Source organism: Armigeres subalbatus, chromosome 1, assembly GCF_024139115.2.
Source record: "Armigeres subalbatus isolate Guangzhou_Male chromosome 1, GZ_Asu_2, whole genome shotgun sequence".
NCBI lineage: Eukaryota > Metazoa > Arthropoda > Insecta > Diptera > Culicidae > Armigeres > Armigeres subalbatus.
In genome coordinates this window covers 251,853,810-251,875,178 of record NC_085139.1, presented here as the reverse complement: position 1 = coordinate 251,875,178, position 21,369 = coordinate 251,853,810, and the positions used below count along the sequence as shown (strand labels likewise).

The 21,369-nt window shown below is 38.8% G+C and overlaps 1 protein-coding gene and 1 long non-coding RNA gene across 2 annotated transcripts in view; one reads left to right on the top strand and one right to left on the bottom strand.

Moving 5' to 3' along the window:
* Nucleotides 1-21,369, bottom strand: part of LOC134206654 (uncharacterized membrane protein DDB_G0293934) — a 542,450-nt gene that overhangs the window by 487,028 nt on the left and 34,053 nt on the right. Inside the window, exon 2 of the mRNA XM_062682381.1 lies at nt 16,018-17,115. The gene's annotated coding sequence lies outside the window, so the exon portion shown is untranslated. The remainder of the gene's footprint in view (nt 1-16,017; nt 17,116-21,369) is intronic.
* On the top strand, nt 1,329-2,180 carry LOC134212692 (uncharacterized). The gene is made up of 3 exons (XR_009979327.1): nt 1,329-1,456; nt 1,515-1,709; nt 1,805-2,180. It is a non-coding gene; the product is annotated as an uncharacterized LOC134212692 (long non-coding RNA).

The window sequence follows — 21,369 nt, the reverse complement described above, 5'->3', positions numbered from 1 at the left end:
TCGAAAGGAACCTTGATTCACTTAACTGGGTGGTTTCACAATTAGGACCAAGAGACAACCTTATTATCCTGGGTGATTTTTCCCTGAGCTCGATCACTTGGCAGCGCCACACGTTGGGGTTTCTGTTTCCGGTCCCTTCAAGATCCTTGATTGGCCAGATGTCTCGTGGGCTACTCGACGCGTACAGCACAGCAGAATTGAAACAAATGAATGCAGTCGAAAATGAAAACGTTTGCTTCGTTAGCGACGAACTGCGTGAGAGCTGTTCGATTATACAGGCTCCATCTCCACTCGTTAAAATCGGTCGACATCATCCTCCCATACTGACACATCTTAAGATAAATTTATACTGTCGCTTCTTTGAGCCGTCTGAAAGCGTTTCATACGACTTTAATAAGGCCAATTTCAACGGCATGAATGATTTTCTTGCACACGTTGACTGGGACGCTATTCTTCAAGACTTCGACGCCGATCTCGCTGCATCGACTGTGTCAAGTGTATTACTGTACGCTATTGATCAGTTCGTTCCGCTGAAATCCATATCCAAACCGGTTAAGCCAGTCTGGTCTAACGGTTTAAATCGAAGATCACATTTCACTTAGACCTGTGCGCCGCCGCGCCACGCCGCCGCCGCCGGTGGTTTTGGGTCGGCGCGCCGCTGATCATAATTTTGCCACGCCGATGACTAATCGCAATGAAAAATTCAATTAACTTGAGTCGAGTCGAGAACGAAACACTGAAGATGGCCTAACAGTTGAGATCGAAATACGTATCGCAAAAGCAATACAAGTTGGTGGAATTAATTGGAATAGTACAAAACTCGTCTATTGACTATGATGTTGAGGTAAACTCGTCAGAATTCAACTTCAAATCTTACTCAAGTGATGGTGTCTCGGTGTCTCTAAGTGGGTGTAGTGACATGCATTGTCTTGATTAATGAAAAAGTTGGTTGATTCGATTGAGAATTTGAATGAAGCTTTATCTAGTAAAATAATACAACTGGTTTTTGGAATTCGTCTAAGCCAGGGCCTCATTCATTCGGGCACCTAAACTTGTAGGAGACTCCTAAAATACACAGAGAAAAAATAAATTGTGTTTCTGAAAATTTCGCACTTTCATTTTGACATTATAGTAATTTTAAATAATGAAACTCTTAATGTGAAAATAAAACTTTCAACTTAAGAAATGATTTATAAATAAAAAATTGTTATTTCAAGAGTTGAAATTTTTCTTTTGAAAGATCAGAAAATTTCAAATGGGCTCGTTATTATCTTCAAATTTGGCAACGTTCTCCATGAAAATATCTGGCAGCTGTACTCTGCAGCTACCTAACTGTCACATTTGGCGGGGAAAATATGTTCATCGGAAACCTGAGATATCGGAAACTAAAGGGAAAAAGTATAGAGTTCAACAAATGCCGGACTCCGGAATTGGTTGACGAAATAAAAGTACTGAGGTATGTATTCCAAAATACATTTCCTATCGATTAATCATTTTTTTAAATTGCCTTTTAGGAAACAAGCAACGAAGGATAAGTTTTCCTTGATCCTACAGGGTGAGAGAAAAGCCTCGAGAATACTGTTTACTCAGGCTCAGCAGATCACTCAACCCGGAGATGTTGCCTCCAAAAAGGTAGCGCAAACGTGAAGCGCAACCGCCACCATCGTCCCGGTCAGTTGGAACGGTCAAATTAGCACGCACCGCCACAGGTATAGTACTATCGCACACTATGTTACAAATCCTAAATCTTCAGCAATAGAGTTGAAATACAATAATAACCCGTCTCATGTCTCATCCTCTCTAGAAAACACCATAATTACCGACAGTATGCCGCACAATTCATATGCCTCAAAATGCTCCTCCATGCACCACTATAAACGACGAGCGTTCATCAACAAAATTGGAAGCCGTCGCGTGAGTCCATCTGCAATGGCCCTGATTCCATCACCATTAATTCTCAGCTCATCTTCCAGCCTTCACCCATGCACTACAAGGAGGATCCAGTTCGACCATCAGCAGAAATGACAACTGCCGTCGGAACTCCCGAAGTTTGTATAATGCTAATGCACCGTTAATCGAACCCTTTCGACTGAGGAGGAACAGTGTCCGGTTTGTCTAGCTTAGTTCATAAGATTGTATTTTGTCTGTTTGTTAAAAAACCCAAAAATGAATAAAATAAGAAAAGAAAAGAATAATGGTATAATCAATTTTGAATTAATGAAACATTTTATTTTTGACAATCTTTTCTGAAATTAGAGGCGCTCACCACTTGTTGTTTTCAGTGTTGGTAAAAACTCAAAATCTCAAAACTCATGGATGATTCAAATCAAGCGTGAGTTGAAACGCACCCAACTCAGCACCTAAAAACTCATGGATGAGTTGAATCATCCAATTGAATCATCGTAGGTTTTCTTTTGTTCTCCTTCGTTAAAAACAATGAATTGACGTTTGTCGCATAAAATATTAGACACTCTTTTATGTATAAGCAATAAATTGCCTCCAAATTGAATTCAAATGCGTTTTTAAACCAAAATGATTTTTTGCCAAATGAGTGAAATGATGCGTTTAAGCATGAAAAATTCAAGCGTGATGCATTCCTTTAAAATCACAGATGATTTCGTTCGCACGGGAGCGCTCGTTGATTGAGTTTTATGAGTGATTTTACCAACACTGGTTGTTTTGAAAGAATCACTAGTGAATTAAAATGAAAAATAAACATTTAGTTTTAAGAGAAAAATGTCATTTCGAAAGGTTGACTCTTATCGACGTTCTTACTGAAGTGACATTTTTGCATTGATGAATTTAACAGTTCTATATTTTCTACTGAAAATCACTAACTGATTTTCTCGATTTTACCAACGTTTCTTTTAATTTCACCAACGATTTTTTTTGTGTGTATGTTTGTTGTGGTACATAAGCTTTTGCTCAAAGCGCCCCTCCCATTCTTATAGGATGTGATAATGCAATGGTGTAAGCAAATCATTACAGTTCAGGAATATCAAGTTAAGTAGCATATTCATTATCTTGACAATATTTTCTTATTTATTTATCAAAATCAACCAGGCCAGTTTTCTTTGTTTTTAGATTTGCGCCATTAGGACAGTTGACTTATTTGGCAAAATTTTGCAAAATAATTAAATCCCTACTGTGAATGCTTTCCCGATTCGTTTTTTATTCCGCGTAACTAATTTTTATTTTGAAATCATTTTTGAATATGATTGACAAAATCATCTCGTATATTGCGACCATCAGTTGAACCTAGAGTGACCATATGGTATCCTAAAGGAGGACATGTCCTCCTTTTTCATTAAAAATCAGATGTCCTCCTTTTGCACAAAAATGTCCTCTTTTTTAGATATTTTGAGAAAACAGTTGCATGAATAACCTTTTCTGAAGAAATTCTAGTTTAATATTATTAAATTAATAAACAATACTACAACAGAGATCTATCCGAAGCAAAAAAAAACGTTGCACACGTTTATGCTTCTTTGGTTTCTAATCAAACATATTTTCCTTCATAAGTTCTCGAATAAATTTAATGTAAATATCCTAAATAAATCAGTGATTTGCAGTAATACAGATGTCGCAGATATAAAAAAGAATCGGAATTGTAAAAAATGGATTAGGAAAAAATGCATAATTGCATAATTAGGAAAAAAGCATAAGTATATTATACTTCTCACCAATCGAATTGCCCTTTGAACGCATCGCACGGTATGTTTCTTGAATATGTGACGCAAAAAACTGCCCGCTAAATTATGCCTAGAACGGAATGGACATCTGAACTAATCAAAACAGTTTTGGGTTTCTTCTGTTTAAATTGTTGAATGGTCGTACAGTTAACGGTATCATACCCATTCACATGCCTTAAATTGTGATTCTCAATGGCATTGAAAAAAATCTTCACTGGTCTACTAGACATCTTGTGTTTGTTTCTATTATGTTGACATGTTATCTATTGCTGAATGTTCACAATGCGATGAGCTTTTCCTGTTAAAATTCTGTGTAATATCGCCGAAAAGGCCAGCAAAAGGATATTCAACATTTGTTCATTGTTGATCTTAAAATTAGTTGAAGCTACCATTTCCCTCTTTTAAAGATGGTGGTTGCAGTTTATAATTGGAAAGCACTTGAGTAATGAGGGTTGGAAATGTTCCATCTGAAGATGTAATGTTAATGAAGTAGAAGAAGATGCCGTATTTGCCTTGACTTACAAAAACTACTTCTAATAAACTTTAATGTCTAAGTCTAACAAATCATATTAAAAATAAAACCGATAAGGTACACCGGGGCAAGTTGAAACGTTTTTTTCAAAGTTGAAATTCGAAGTGCTGTAAAAAAATCACCCTTTGATATATTTTGAATCCGTTTGCGGTGTTTGCCAGTTTGGGCCAAATATTATACATAAAAAATAATCAACCTACACAAACTTTTTTATAAATATTTTTTTATATTTAAATTATTTTTTACATGCATCGTTTCAACTTGCCCCGCGAATCGGGGCAAGTTGAAACACTGCGTTATATTCAGACGTAAGCTAATTTTTCCGTATAAATAACAAAATGTATGTACTCAGTGAGACTCAATAAGCACGAGTTTGTAAAGGGGACTATAATACTGTCTGGATTCACATAAGAGTCACATGTAAGTTTATGACGATTTTGATTTTCTTTCAGAAATCAGCTTAAAACTGTCTCCTATAAACTGATAAAATAGTAGGCTTTGTTCTAGAAATTTCAAAACAAATCCCACTTTTGTTGTCTCATCTTGATATTTACTCGCAACAAAATCAGATTCCAGATTTTGATAGGTACTCTTTTACACAAAAAATAATTGTCGCACAGCAATAAATACGGATAAAGAATATTATGTAAATTTTTTGGAAAGAAACCAATTTTTTTCTATTTATTAGATTTTTTGTATTTCTCCATGTAAAATAAGTTTGATAAATTCAACGGCATATTACTCAAGTCGGCGAAAGTGACATGGAACTCTCATGCGAATAAGGGCAGTGTACAACAAAGTCACAAGCGTATTTTCAGAGACCAAACTCTGGAGAACGCACTACGCTAAAAATTTATCAAATTGATTTTCTCCTACTGGTGACCACTCGGATTACTATTCAGGATGCTTCATTATTTGGTTCACTTGTATATTGCGCAGTTGATCAATTCTGTTGTGGCTTCTTCATAAATGCACATTAATTCCAGCCATCATATCTCTCATAAACTCTTCGATTGGAGAAATAGGCAGCTGGGGAAGTGAAAGGTGGAGTTAACGAAATGTTTACATACTCTATGTTTTATTTTCTGAGAGTCAGTGCTCAGAAGATTAAGAATCTCAAAACTGCAGTTTAAACATGACCCCTTTTCATTCTAGTGGAGATTGTAGGAAGGTTGCATTCATGACAGAATGGGCGGAAATAATTAAATTTATGTTCAGAAGTTTGCATGTTTTCACAAATTTATGTTTTTCGAATGTATTTACGGACCATGTTGAATTTTGGAAAAAAAAAACTTTTAATTGCGAGGGTGACGTTTTGAATTGTTGTTTCAACTTGCCCCGCACCACGCATTTCTATTTGCCCCGATGAGTTGAACATACAGAGCAATATCAAACAACCAAAATACAAAAATTAAAACGAGTCTTTCATCGATTTTTCATAATCATTATGCTTATTCAACATTGAATGATTACCTCCCGTGAAAATTTGATGAAAAAACTCTTCCAAACATCGTTTTGAGACCTGTTTCATTGGCACGTCAAATAGTTGGTTTGGATTTTGCAAAGGGCGAAAAATAAACAATGGCAGGGATTGCTTTTGAAAGCTGCAATCTTTCGGGAATGGCAGTCAGAAGATGCGTTTAGGCGAGTAGTTTGATGAAAAAAATTATCAGAACATTTGGTCATTTCCTTTCTGAATTACAGCTTCTGTTTCAACTTACCCCGCATTTCAACTTGCCCCGGTGTACCTTAGATGTTTTTTATGTCCTCCTTTTTGATCAAATGTTCTCCTTTTTCACTACGATTCGGGTGAATTGTCCTCCTTTGGGAAAATTTCATATGGTCACCCTAGTTGAACCCCGTTTTCTTTTCTTATTAACTGCCATTGTTGGGGATGTTGTCGCCTCGCCGCGTAGTATTTAGTAAAATTATTTAGATGAAACGCCAGGAGTTTCAAGCATTACAAAATTTTATTTTATTGTGTAATAGTTTATTGTGAAAGCTCTAGGAAAAGTTTCTTCAAAAACTTCCAATTCCAGGAATTCCTGGGAATAATTGAAAAAGTATCGTTTCGACATTAATTTAAGATGTTATGGAAACTCATATGTGAATATGTACGTTATGTGGAAGATATTGATTTGGAAAATGTATTGGAGGTAACCACTTTCCCTTCGATGGGACTCGAACCCATGACCCTACAGTCGGGTCTGAGCTTGACGACCGACTGGCAAATAGCTTACACAACCTCACTTGATCAGTACCGTTGCTGATGAAGAATGTGTATAGCCGCCAGACATTCTAAATACTCACGCTCCTCTAATGTGGACGTGTACAATACACATGTGGAAGTATTGGCTTGAGAAATGAATTGCGAGTGATTTGACTATGCGTCCAATTTGGGAATCTCGAGCTCGTTCAGTAGCCACTAGGTTGCGAAGGCCGACGGAGGTCCTTCGTAGCTTAGTTGGTTAAAGCACCAGTCTAGCGTACTGTAGGGTCATGGGTTCGAGTCCCATCGAAGGGAAAGTGGTTACCTCCAATACATTTTTCAAATCAATATCTTCCACATAACGTACATATTCACATATGAGTTTCCATAACATTGTAAATTAACGTCCAAGTCGGGTGGTTTAATCCCCGGAAATAGGCAATTACCTTTGATTGAAATTCATTTAAGATTTCCTTCGGAATTTCTTCCAGGGATTCCTTCGGAAAATATTCCAGAAATTGCTACGGAAATGAATCTAAAAGTTTCCTTTTGAAAAAACTTAGAAAATTACTTCAGGAATTCTTCCGGAAATTTCTTTATATATTTCTTTGGAAATTCCTTACGAAATTTCATACGATTCCCTTCAGAATTTCCATTACCGATTTCTGTAGATAATCCTTTGCGAATTTTATTCGGAACTAGCAGACCCGACGAACTACGTTTCGCCTAAAATTGATTTATGATCAGAGACAGTTATGCAAAAAGTTGTGTTCCATTTGTGTGGGAGCCCCTCCTTCTAGAGCGGGGAGGGGTCTCGAACCATCTTAAGAACCTTCCCCGGGCCCAAAAACCCCACCATACAAATTTTCACGCCGATCGGTTCAGTAGTTTCCGAGTCTATAAGGTTCAGACAGACAGAAATTCATTTTTATGTAGATTCTTTAAGGAAAACATACGAAAATGTGTGCAGAAATTCCTACGAAAATTCCGTTGAGACTCCTTAAGGAATTCCTTCAGAAGTTTATTTAGCAATTCCTCCGGAAGTTCCTTGAGAAATTCCGTTAAGAGTTTTTCCAAAAAATGCTTACAAAATCCTTCATTTTTTAAAAGGAATACCTTTACAAAATTCCTTGAGAACTCCTTCGGAAATTTCTTTGAATTCCTTAAATAAATTCTTCAAGATATTAAATAAGAAATTCCTTCGAATTTTCCCTGAGGTATTTCTTCACAATTACTTCAAGCAATTCCTTAAAAACATTCTCCGGGAATTCTTTCAGAACTTCCTGCAGGAATTCCTTCGAAAATGCCTTCATGAGTTCTTTCTGAAAATCTTTCAGTAATTCACTGATTTTTTTCAACAATTCTTTCTGAAAGTCTTTTAGGGTTTATCATTAAAAAAAATATAGCTAAGAAGTAATTTTTAGATTATTTAATCAAGTGAATTTTTGGAGGAGTTTTTGAAGAAAATCATGGAGGGTTTTGTACAAGAACTTCCAAATTAACTTTTCAAGGCATTTCCAAAAAAGAACCTGAAAGGATTTTCGAAAATAATTCCTTAAAGAACTGTTAAAAGAGTTTTTGAAGGTATTTCTAGAAGACTTCCCAAAAATATTCCTAGAGAAATTTTTTTTGGAGGAGTTTCCAAAGGTATTTCTAATAGTGCTTACTGGCATTTCTGAAGTAAAATCTAGATTTCTCCAGGAATTCCTTTGGACTTTTTTTTTCAGTAATCTATTTCCTCCAGAAAATCCTTTTTTTCGCTTCGTCCGGTAATTCCCTCGGAAATTGTCTCAAGGAGCTCTACAGAAACTCCGGAAACGAATTCCAGAAAGTCTTACAGAAATTCTTTCGGAATTTTCTTCACGTATTGCTTCAGAAATTTGTATACAAACCTTGGGAAATTCGTTGAGGTGTTCGTCAGAAAGTACCTTCAGAAATTTTTCTTTTGGAATTGTTTGTAAAGTTCTTGGGCGGATTTCAAGGAAATTCCTGAACAAGCCACTCCTGAAGGAACTTCCGGCAATCTTAGATTTCTCCAAGACATGGGACATACCGTCAAGAGTTCGTTAAGAAATCCCTCTAGGGATCGTATTTATTTTTAGGAAATAAATCTAGAAAAAAATAACTACTTCAACTACTTCAACTATTTCAAAACTTCCCTCAGGAATCCTTTAAGAACTTCTACCAGGATTTTTTGGACAAACTTCATGAATTCCTTACCTTATTCCATCTTCCATGCTTCACAAAATCCTCTCGAATATGCCTTCCGAAAATTCTTCACAAATTTCTTTTGAAATATCATCAGAAAATATTTACGAAGATCCTTCGAAAATCCGTTTTAGAATTCCTTCAAAAATTAACTAAAAATTCCTTCTAAAATTAATTTACGGATTCGTTCGCAAATTCCTTTAGGCTTTGAAAATTTGCTTAGAAATTTCTTTCGGATTTTTTTTAGAAATTATTTCGAAAATTTCTTAGAAATTCCTTAAAGGGTTTCTTATCAAGCTTCTTGACAATTTTTCCTGGAATTCCCATAGGAATTCTTTCAGAACAACCTTAAGCAATTCCTTGGAAAATTCTCAGGATAATCTTCAGAAAATTCATTCCATTTCCCTTCAGGAATTCCTTTACAACATTCTCCATTACTTTTGATTTTTATTTCGTCCTTAAAAAATTGAAATTTCTTTGATAATTGCATTTGAGATGCATTCGGAAAATCTGTTAGGAATTTTTCTTTAAATTGTCTGTCTTCCGGAAATTCCTTCAAAAAGTTTGCCGAAAACGCATTCCCAAACTTTTTCGGGCCTTACATCAGGAATTCTCTCAGAAAGTGCTTTAGGAATTCTTTCGAAAATTCTTCACTTAATTCCTTCGGAAATACTTCTACGAATACCATAACTATTTCATTCATTAATAAATTTCGAATGAATTCCAGCAGGAATATTGTATGATTTTACTAAAGAGAACGTGAATGGATTTTCGGAAGAATACCTATATGAGTTTCAGCAGAAATTCTCATAGGATTTTACCAAGACGAGCTCGGTGATCTAGTGGCTATCGCTTCTGTCTTATAAGCAAGAGATCGTGGTTCAATTATAGGCTCATCCCATTCCTACTTTGTATTTCTCTCTCAGTTTTTTTATCTGTATTTCACGTTCTACCAAAACGATTCCTACCAATCGATTCCACACTAACAATTCCAAAACCCCCTGTGGCACCTATGAGTAGAGTTCTCTGCATCTTTCTTAAGTAGGTGTTCAACTAAACGATGGTTTCTGGGGCCCTCCTTATCCTAGCGGTAACACGCTCGGCTGTAAAGAAAGAACCTAGCAGTTAATAACTGTGGAAGCGCAAACACTAAGCAGCGAGGCGGCAATGTCACAGAGGGGGATGTAATGCCAATAAGAAGAAGAAGAAGAAGTCCAACTAAGAATCCTTCCTCTTTCTCAGCATTCGCAAGGACGTGGCCAGAACAGACCTCACCTGTTGAAGAGTGCCTTGCTTACATCTAAAAGATAGTGATTAGTCTCTTATAAAAGACTATGTTTGTACCACCTACGAATTTGTGCGATTTGCTCAATGCCAACGCTAAATTCTCGAGGAATGAAATTTCCCAAGTAATTAGGAGTTTCAAAACAAAATCTCGTTTTCCTTCAGAAATTCTTTCAGAAACTCTGTCAAGATTTTTTTTGGCACATTAAACCACTTTTAAAAATCCACGGTAAAATTGACTTTTTCAGCCATTGATTTTTTCATCCACGCCGGTTCAAGCCGCCGCCGCCGATAAAAACCAACGGCGCACCGCCGTGACGCCGCCGCCGCCGGGGCACAAGTGTCCACCACACCGCCGCCGACGACTATATGACCGGCACACATGTCTAATTTCACTGCCCTTTCCGGTTTGGTCTGGCGTTCCACATTTGGGTCCGTTTTTATTCCTGCTGTATATGAACGACGTTAATTTTGTGCTCAAATGCCTTAAACTATCGTATGCCGACGACATGAAGATATATTACTCTATAAAGCATCCTCAAGATGCAATGTTTCTGCAACAACAATTCGAAGTGTTTGCCGAATGGTGCCGCATAAACCGAATGACATTAAATGTCGCAAAATGTTCTGTCATATCCTTCGGCCGCAAACATTCGCTCTTCCTATTCGACTACGCTTTGGGAGATAATCAGCTTCAACACGAACCGACAGTCAAGGATCTCGGAGTTTTGATCGAATAGAAAATGACTTTCAAGGATCATGTAGTATATATCGTTTCAAAGGCATCTTTACAACTAGGCTTCCTGTTTCGCTTTGCCAAAGAAATTCCGGGATTTGTACTATCTGAAATCACTGTTTTGTGCAACCGTTCGCCCAATCTTGGAGCACTCGTCAGTTGTCTGGGCTCCGTATTACCAAAACGAAGCTCAGCGCATTGAATCTACCAAAAAAAATTCGTGCGCTTCGCTCTGTAACATCCAAGGTGGAGAGATCCGCTCCACCTACCAAGCTACAGTAGCCGTTGTCAGCTTATTAACCTCGACTCTCTTGATGCAAGGCGTAACGTGGCTGAGGTCTGCTTCATCGGCGATCTTCTGCGAGAAAACATTGACTGCCTGACGTTGCTCAGCTTGCTGGACATCAACACTCGCCGCCGTAATCTCCGATCACACTCGTTCATCAATCTCCCTGCAGCCAGAACTAACTATGGACTACATGAGCCGGTCCGAAGCATGTCCCGTTTATTCAATACGTGTTATTCTGTGTTTGATTTTAATGTGTCGCGAGAAACAAATAAGTGTAATTTTCAGCATATTTTTCGCTCTTGACTATAAGCTAACGTATGTACGTAGTTAATGTATTTATTTTAAGATAGCGGTCATTGGGGTGTCTATTTCACCTATTGAAAATTAATCATAATATTAATAATAATACCGAACCATACGTTCCAGCTCAGTCCAATCTTGCTGGGTGGGACAGGAAACCTTTCGACTAATATTGGAAATCGCTGCAGCTATATCTGGATGGGCGTCCACTGCGATATAAGTTGTTGTCCTACCACTTTCTAGTACTGGTTGTAGTCCGGAACAGGAATGGAATTTTCGTTTTGCTTACCGTATCCAGTGTCCAGTCCGGCGCAAACACCTCGTCCTAGTCGGTTCCATAGCGTTGGCTAAAACCTTGAGCTACCAATCGCGCCTTGTATCGGATTACTTCGCCATTCTGTAACGCATCTTAAATGCCTTTTTACAGCTTACCTTCAGGTAGAACTTCCACTGGTTGCTTTGGGAACTGGACATTGCTTTTTTGAAACTCTTCGGCTCCTCCTGAACCAGCGGTAGCTACACACGCATTCCTGCTCGGTGGCTTACCTCAATTGATTCTTTCAGACCTTCAGATTGGCATGTCATTTGGTTGATCTTTATTAGGTAGCTCTTCATTCACTGGATCGTCCCATTCATCGTTGTCATCGGATTGGAGTCTGGTACGATGGGTTCATCATGCACTTCAATGTTCGCTGGAGGAATGCTTGAAGGAATCATCAACTCTTCTATTTTAGCTTCGTCTAATGGTTGGCAAGTATCCAGGAACTTGACATCGCGACTCATGACTATTTTCCGCTTCTTGGATCCAGCAAACGATACGCTTTCGAAACATTTTTTTCATGAATTAATTTGAGTACTGCAATCAAAAGCTTTCATGTTGTTCTGTTGATTGCGCTATTCAAATTAATTAATGAAAAAAATGGCACAGGATGCTCCCTCACCAAAATTTTCGGGGAGAAATCGCATTTCGGGAAAGAAAAACAGCCTGGAGAGTGATAACCATTTTTCGCTCACTTCGATTGCCGCCAAACGTTGGTTTGCTCTTTTTCTTTCATATTCGAGACTTTTCGTGGCATCATCAATTCAAATGGTAGTAGCTTATGTAGAACAAATAACTTAATGCTTTCATGCAGATAGCGTGGTGATGTAGCTAGAGTAAGCGCATCCCTACGGGTATTATTGTCACTATTCTGGGTTCGAATCCCGGCGCGGTCATACAATTTTGTAATTGTTCTGCGATAATTTTCGCGAGAAGTGAGTGAGAGGTAAAAGTGATGAAAAGAAAAAGGATTTTCATCTAAAAGGCAAGATTTCGTTTATCTTCCAAGGCAAATTCTAGAGAAAAGATTGATGGGTGAAAGATGATCCTCAACGTAAACAACGAAAAAAGATTCTCCCTTGGCCTGAAAAACGCTTGCGTTGGTCTCACTGAAACGAAAAATTGAAACCCTGACTGTATGTGATTCATTGATCTTCATATGTTACCTGTCAGAATCCGCATTTGATCCTACTTACAATGCGGTGTCCAGTTCGTCGTATTTCCACAGAGAACAGACGTTGAAGTTGCACTCGCTATGTTGTGATAACTTTTTACTGTTCATTTTGAAATAACTTTGGAATGTCGACGTTATCTCGTGCAGAATCAGCGCTAGCGTCATCAAAAAATGCCACTGTGCGCTAGTGTCGTTATGCATGCAAGAGCATACCAGCGCCATCGTGTTGTCAAAATGAGATTGTGAGTTGCAATGTCGACGTCGATGGCGTTGATGTTCGGTTTGTTTATTTACACATGTTTTGCAAGAAATTTTGTTCGAGCCTCCATGTCTGTTCTCTGTGGTATATCTTAATCCGATTCTCCCGTTTCTGGCACTGTCGATCAGCTTCTCTTTCACCAAGGTCAGCGTCAGATCTTCCTCCGCCCTAGCCTTCAGAGCTACAATGAGGATCTTGTATTCCTCTGGTAGGCTGCTTAACAGAATGGCTACCAGAAACTGGTCATCGAGCACGTTGTTGGGCTGCGGATCGTTCAACTTCTGGAAAAAAAAACCGTTAGGGCCGAATTTCCATGTTCCCATTTTTGTCCAAATGTAATCGACAAAAGGCGTGAAATTTTTCAAACTTTTCCCGTGCTTCGGCAGCAGATTTGGCCGCAGCAGTCGAATAGTCTTCCAGGCAGTGGTTTCCGGTTCAAAATTCTTATCCTTTACGATGGTTCAAGATTCTTCCTTGACCAGAAGCAGCTTCAAACGGAAACTCCAGTTGTTGTAATTTGTACCGTTGAGTTTCGCAAACGACTTCTCCATTTTCAGCAGCATGTTCGATTCTCCAATAAAAAATATCTTCAAACTTCACCGGTCTTAATTCCAATGCTGGGCCCATAACCTATTGGCATCGCTAGAAAAGTTAATCGTACCGGTATACTGAAAACACGTCTGTCTGCAACTGTGGTTTGATGTGAATTAATTTTATTAAGGCTAATTAAACATTAACTGACTTCGTTACGGCGTTACGGCCCATGCGGGCAGCAGAAACTACGTCCAAGGGCTTGACGATCCCTCCCCAGGCCATCTGCAAGTTGTGGGGCTTGCCTAGGATGTGGTGGGGTTTGACAGTGGGCCCTGTTAAACTCCTATAAAAAGCTGCATGTATCCGCAAGTAGGCCCCACCAAAGCGACCGTGTGCCGCTCAAAGCGCACAAGCCCAAGTCCTGGTGTCAGGTGGGACACAAAACAGACCTAAAACGACGGCCCTCTGACGAGACAGGAGGTTTGCGCAGGCCCAATAAGCCGCCTGTAAAACCAATAATTACGAGCAATATTGGAAACTCGGAACATGGAACTGCAAGTCGCTATGTTTCGCAGGTTGTAACAAGATACGTGTGCATAACTCCATTTGATGCTAGCGAAGCTCGACGCAGTGCTAGTCAATGATGGTCCCGCTAGCACGTTCAGAAGGAACGGGGTCATGGATTGACGTAACGTTTGTCAGTCCTGGTCTGGCACCAGACTTGGACTGGAAGGTGGACGAGGGTTACACCATTAGTGATCATCTAACAATTCGCTTTAAGATCAATTATGGCGTGAAACATCCGAGGTTCGGGGTTTTCTGGTGAAGGTGAACCTATGCGAAGGAACCAACACGAATCCGTGATGTGACGCCTACAGGATACTGATGGCCAAGGGGGCTATTGACCCAACCCCCCCCCCCTCCCAAACGATCTCCAGATAGGTTGGCGAAGATTATCGAGGCACGTTTCCAGTCCCGAGCCACAAGTTCCTGGTCTTCTGCACCGTAAGGCAAAATGGGTGCGGCCGCAATAGTGGCTACGGTGACAAACGAAGAGTAATTCGGGGTGGCCAAATTCCTGGTAACGAACAAAGTTCGAGGACCTGATGGAGTTCCGAACAGCGCTCTCAAGGCAGCAATCATTACGAACCCGAACATGTTCAGACTAACTATGCAGAGACGCCTTGATGACGCCTTGAATTCCCCAAAAGATGGAAAAGGCAGACATTAGTGTTGTTGCCGAAGGCTGGGAAGCCGCCGGGCGACCCATCGGCGCATAGACCAATCTTATAGACCCGACGTACAAGTTGCTAGAGAGGATTATCCTCAACAAGCTGACCCCGTACTCAGAGGGTACGAATGGCCTGTCATGCAATCAGTTCGGTTTTCGCAAGGGTAAGTCCACGTTGGACGCTATTAACTCGGTGGTAAAGACCGCCGAGATAGTCATCTAACAGAAAAGGCGAGGTATTCGATACTGTGCGTTAGTGACACTTGATGTGAAGAACGCATTCAACAGCGCAAGCTGGGATGCCATCGCGTTCTCGTTAAACCGACTTAGCCTGCCGCTAGGCCTGTATCGGATTTTGTAAAGCTATTTCAAGAACCGTGTACTATTTACGAGATCGATGTCGGTCAGAGAAGCGTTCCTATTACCGCAGGAGTTCTGCAAGGTTCAATACTGGGCCCTTATGATTGACGGGGCTCTGAAGCTAAAGTTCCCTCCTGGTGTTAAGATAGTCGGCTTCGCCGATGACGTAACCTTAGAGGTCTACGGGGAGTCAATTCTTGAGGTAGAACTGACCCCAGCACACGATCAGCACGAAGGTGGATTGGATGAGCGCTTGAGACCTGGAGCTCGCTCAACATAAGACGAAGGGCTTATCGTCAACAACCGCAAGACGGTACAACATGCAGTGATTCATGTGGGTGAAGTCACGATCACATCAAAGCAAAGTTTGAAGCTCCTTGGGGTCATAATAGACGACATGCTGACCTTCGGCAGCCATGTCAACTATGCGTGCAAGAGGGCTTCGACTGCTGTTGCTGCATTATCGACAGTTCAACAGTCCTAAGGTGTGCTTTGGGCGCAAAATGCAACCATAATAAATTGTTGTTTGGCTGAAATAGAGCTTAGCTTGGATTGACTACATATTAGGTAAATCTAATCCCAAATCTCCAAAAACATGCGACAGGTAACAGCGAAAAGAAGTTTTTCATCTTTGTTCAATTGCGCTTGTAGCAAGTACAAAATAATTCAGATGAGTTAATAAACCTATATTGAAAGTATTGTAGTCTATTTACCTATCATTTATTTATTAAAAGAATGAACCTGAGATTGAACACGCGATACAGAAACGGTAATCACTAGAACACCGGTTCGTCTTGAAAATTGTTGTGCGTCTGACAAAGGGTAAAAACATCGAAGATACCGAAACGCCAGCCAAAAATCAAAACCTACTAACCCCAAAAATAACTCACCTCGAATGGGACAGCCATAATCAGTTGACATCACGCCTTGAGAAAACACTAATTTATCAAATCTCGCGGCAGCAGCTCCACAAAACTAAACTGAACCGAATCACACACACAGAACGTCGCAATAGCTCCGCTATGTTCGAAACAATCGAAACGTATTACCTTCACGAATTACCAGAGCCAAGAAAAATCATGAATGAAAATCTTCACCCTGTTCTCAGCTTCGCTTTCAGCGGGAGGTCGTGCGGCTTCTGTTATTCTTCAGCTCACACACTTTTTACACTTTCCCAAGCAATTCAAGCAGCGTTGTTTTGATGAAAATTCTTCCGCCCTTCTCTTCGCGTTACCGCTGCTGCTAAAACAAAAATGGATATTTTCACACAACTTCCAACAGAACGAACCAGCACGCGGCTGTTCATGAAACTGTGACTTTTGCACCGTCACCGGACCCCGATGGATAACTAAATTTAGGCACCCTGCAAGACTTCACAAAACACCTTCTTCTTGCGGCGAGCTCATTCAACCAACAACAGAACACGGTGCACGCTGGTGGTTGCTGTTGGCTCACCTTCCCGCGACCTGGCGCGGCTCGCTCGTTTGCCGATTGCAAGGTGTTTCCTTCTCACGTTGCAGAGCTGGTTGGTAACTATGTGCTTGCAATTCTTCAACACAAATCCATCACCACGAACACGTGAAACATAAGAGTTTCGATCACTTTGCGACCCCCTCCCTAGATGGGTTTCGGCACTACTGGCTGGTTCACTTCAGCCACCCACCACAACTAACTGTGCTCGAAGCGTCATTCACTGTTGTTGGTACTACTAATGCGCTTTCGGTGATTGGAAAACTGGCGACGCCGACGACGATGATGTAAACAAATATGCGGAAAATTCACACCTGAATAATTTCTTTCCTCTCACCCGCTCCGTTTTGGGGAAAGATTGATTTAGCAGGAAATTACGCCAATCCGATAGGGCTTCGGATTCAATTGAGACGCAATTTCAGCACAACCTTGTCCAAAGGCAAATATTGCGCCGCCGGTGCGTTTCTTCTTTTAGGCGGTCTTAGGCAAAAATTGTTCCGCTAACCGTTGAGAAAAATCTGTAAAGAGAAAAAAGACGAAAGTTGGTAAGATTTTCAAATACAAAGCGGAAAAATCCGTTAATCGTGTCACGTCAAAAAACTTCCCTAAACTGTACGCTGTAAAATGCAAAGTTGCTGGAAAATAGGCAAAAAAAAAGTTTCGGATTAAAAACAAACCTCAATACATATTTTCATCCCTTATAGTTGATTAGACCTGTGCGCCGGTCATATAATCGGCGGCGGTGGCGTGGTGGTCACTTGTGCCCCGGCGGCGGCGGCGTCACGGTGGCGTGCCGTTGGTTTTCATCGGCGGCGTGAAGCGGCGTCAAAAGTCAATTTTACCGTGGATTTTTGAAAGTGGTTTAATGTGCCAAAAATGTTCTTGGCAGAGTTTCTGAAAGAATTTTTGAAGGAAAACGAGATTTTGTTTTGAAACTCCTAATTACTTGGGAAATTTCATTCCTCGAGAATTTAGCGTTGGCATTGAGCAATTCGCACAAATTCGTAGCTGGTACAAACATAGTCTTTTGTAAGAGACTAATCACTATCTCTTAGATGGAAGCAAGGCACTATTCAACAGGTGAGGTCTGTTCTGGCCACGTCCTTGCGAATGCTGAGGAAGAGGAAGGATTCTTAGTTGGACTTCTTCTTCTTCTTCTTATTGGCATTATATCCCCCTCTGTGACATTGCCGCCTCGCTGCTTAGTGTTTGCGCTTCCACAGTTATTAACTGCTAGGTTCTTGCTTTATAGCCGAGCGTGTTACCGCTAAGCTAAGGAGGGCCCCAGAAACCATCGTTTAGTTGAACACCTACTTAAGAAAGATGCAGAGAACTCTACTCATAGGTGCCACAGGGGGTTTTGGAATTGTTAGTGTGGAATCGATTGGTAGGAATCGTTTTGGTAGAACGTGAAATACAGATAAAAAAACTGGAGAGAAATACAAAGTAGGAATGGGACGAGCCTATAATTGAACCACGATCTCTTGCTTATAAGACAGAAGCGATAGCCACTAGATCACCGAGCTCGTCTTGGCAAAATCCTATGAGAATTTCTGCGGAAACTCATATAGCTATTCTTCCGAAAATCCATTTACGTTCTCTTTAGTAAAATCATACAATATTCCTGCTGGAATTCATTCGAAATTTATTAAGGAATGAAATAGTTTCCGATGGTATTCGTAGAAGTATTTCCGAAGGAATTACGTGAAGAATTTTCGAAAGGATTCCTAAAGGACTTTCTGAGAGAATTCCTGATGTAAGGCCCGAAAGAGTTTGGGAATGCGTTTTCGGCAAACTTTTTGAAGGAATTTCCGGAAGACAGACAATTTAAAGAAAAATTCCTAACAGAATTTCCGAATGCATCTCAAATGCAATTATCAGAGAAATTTCCATTTTTTTAAAGACGAAAAAAAATCAAAAGTAATGGAGAATGTTGTAAAGTAATTCCCGAGGAAAATGGAAGGAATTTCCTGAAGATTACCCTGAGAATTTTCCAAGCAATTGCTTAAGGTTCTTCTGAAAGAATTCCTATGGGAATTTAAGGAAAAATTGTCAAGAAGCTTGCTAAGAAACCCCTACAGAAATTTCTAAGAAATTTCCGAAGTAATTTCTAAAAAAAATCCTAAAAAAATTTCAACTTTTGCAAATTTTCAAAGCCTAAAGGAATTTGCGAAGGGATCCGTAAATGAATTTCAGAATGAATTTTTAGTAATTTTTTGAAGGAATTCTAAAACGGATTTTTGAAGGATCTTCTTAAATATTTTCTGATGATATTTCAAAAAACTTGTGAAGGATTTTCGGAAGGCATATTCGAGAGGATTTTGTGAAGCATGGAGGATGTAATTTGGTAAGGAATTCATGAAGTTTGTCCAAAGGAATTTCCTAAAACAAATCCTGGTAGAAGTTCTTAAAGGATTCCTGAGGGAAGATTTGAAATAGTTCTTAAAAAACTTTTTTTTGAATTTTTGGAGGAATAGCTTGGGAAATTTCAACATTTTTTTTTTCTAGATTTATTTCCTAAAAATAAATGCTAGAGGGATTTTTGAACGAACTCTTGACGGAATGTCAAGAGTCAAGAGATTTGTTCTTCAGGATATTCTTCCAGGAACTTGTTCAGGAATACTTAAGGAATTTCTTAGAAATTCGCCCAAGAACTTTGCAAAGAATTCCAAATGAGTTTTCAGAAGAATTTCTGAAGGTACTTTTTGAAGAATACCTCAACGAATTTCCCAAGGTTTGTATACAAATTTGTGAAGCAATACGTGAAGAAAATTCCGAAATAATTTCTGAAAGACTTTCTGGAATTCGTTTCCGGAGTTTTTGTAGGGCTCCTTGAGGCAATTTCCGAGGGACTTACCGGACGAATCGAAAAAAAAAGGATTTTCTGGAGGAAATTGTGAATAAATTACTAAAAAAAAAAAAGTCCAAAGAAATTCCTGGAGAAATCTAGATTTTACTTCAGAAATGCCAGTAGGCACTATTAGAAATACCTCTGGAAGCTCCTCCAAAAAATTCTTCAAAAATTTGTTTATGGATCCCTCTAAAAATTCTTCTAGGAATATTTTTGGGAAGTCTTCTAGAAATACCTTCAAAAACTCTTAACAGTTCTTTAAGGAATTATTTTCGAAAATCAATTTTCTGATTTCAGATTTCAAAATTCAGGTTCTTTTTTGGAAATGCCTTGAAAAGTTAATTTGGAAATTCTTGTAGAAAACCCTCCATAATTTTCTTCAAAAACTCCTCCAAAAATTCACTTGATTAAATAATCTAAAAATTACTTCTTAGCTATATATTTTTTTGTAATGATAAACCCTAAAAGACTTTCAGAAAGAATTGTTGAAAAAAATCAGTGAATTACTGAAAGATTTTCAGAAAGAACTCATGAAGGCATTTTCGAAGGAATTCCTGCAGGAAGTTCTGAAAGAATTCCCGGAGAATGTTTTTAAGGAATTGCTTGAAGTAATTGTGAAGAAATACCTCAGGGAAAATTCGAAGGAATTTCTTATTTAATATCTTGAAGAATTTATTTAAGGAATTCATGAAATAATTTCCAAAGAAATTTCAAAAGATGAATTTCCGAAGGAGTTCTCAAGGAATTTTCTAAAGGTATTGCTTTTAAAAAATGAAGGATTTTGTAAGCATTTTTTGGAAAAACTCTTAACGGAATTTCTCAAGGAATTTCCGGAGGAATTGCTAAATAAACTTCTGAAGCAATTCCTTAAGGAGTCTGAACGGAATTTTCGTAGGAACTCGTGCAGACATTTTCGTATGTATTCCTTGAAGAATTCCGAATAAAATTCGCAAAGGATTATCTACAGAAATCGGTAATGGAAATTCTGAAGAAATCGTATGAAATTTCGTAAGGAATTTCCAAAGAAATATATAAAGAAATTTCCGGAAGAATTTCTGAAGTAATTTTCTAAGTTTTTTTTAAAGGAAACTTATAGATTCATTTCCGTAGCAATTTCTGGAATATTTTCCGAAGGAATCTCTGGAAGAAATTCCGAAGGAAATCTTAAATGAATGTCGAAACGATACTTTTTCAATTATTCCCAGGAATTCCTGGAATTGGAAGTTTTTGAAGAAACTTTTCCTAGAGCTTTCACTATAAACTATTACACAATAAAATAAAATTTTGTAATGTTTGAAACTCCTGGCGTTTCATCTAAATAATTTTACTAAATACTACGCGGCGAGGTGGCAGTTAATAAGAAAAGAAAAGGGTTTTCAACTGATGTTCGCAATATACCAAGTGATTTTGTCAATCATATTCAAAAATGATTTCAAAATAAAAATTAGTTACACGGAATAAAAAAGAATCGGGAAAGCATTCACAGTAGGGATTTAATTATTTTGCTAAATTTTGCCAAATAAGTCAACTGTCCTAATGGCGCAAATCTAAAAACAAAGAAAACTGGCCTGGTTGATTTTGATAAATAAAAAAGAAAATATTGTCAAGATAATGAATGTGCTACTTAACTTGATATTCCTGAACTGTAATGATTTGCCTACACCATTGCATTGTCGCATCCTATAAGAATTGGAGGGGGCGCTTTGAGCAAAAGCTTATGTACCACAACAAACATATTTTAGGAGTCTCCTACAAGTTTAGGTGCCCGACTGAATGAGGCCCTGACTTAGACGAATTCCAAAAACCAGTTAAACAATTTACATATGTATTATTTTACTAGATAAAGCCTCATTCAAACTCTCAATCTAATCAACCAACTTTTTCATTAACCAAGACAATGCATGTCACTACACCGACTTAG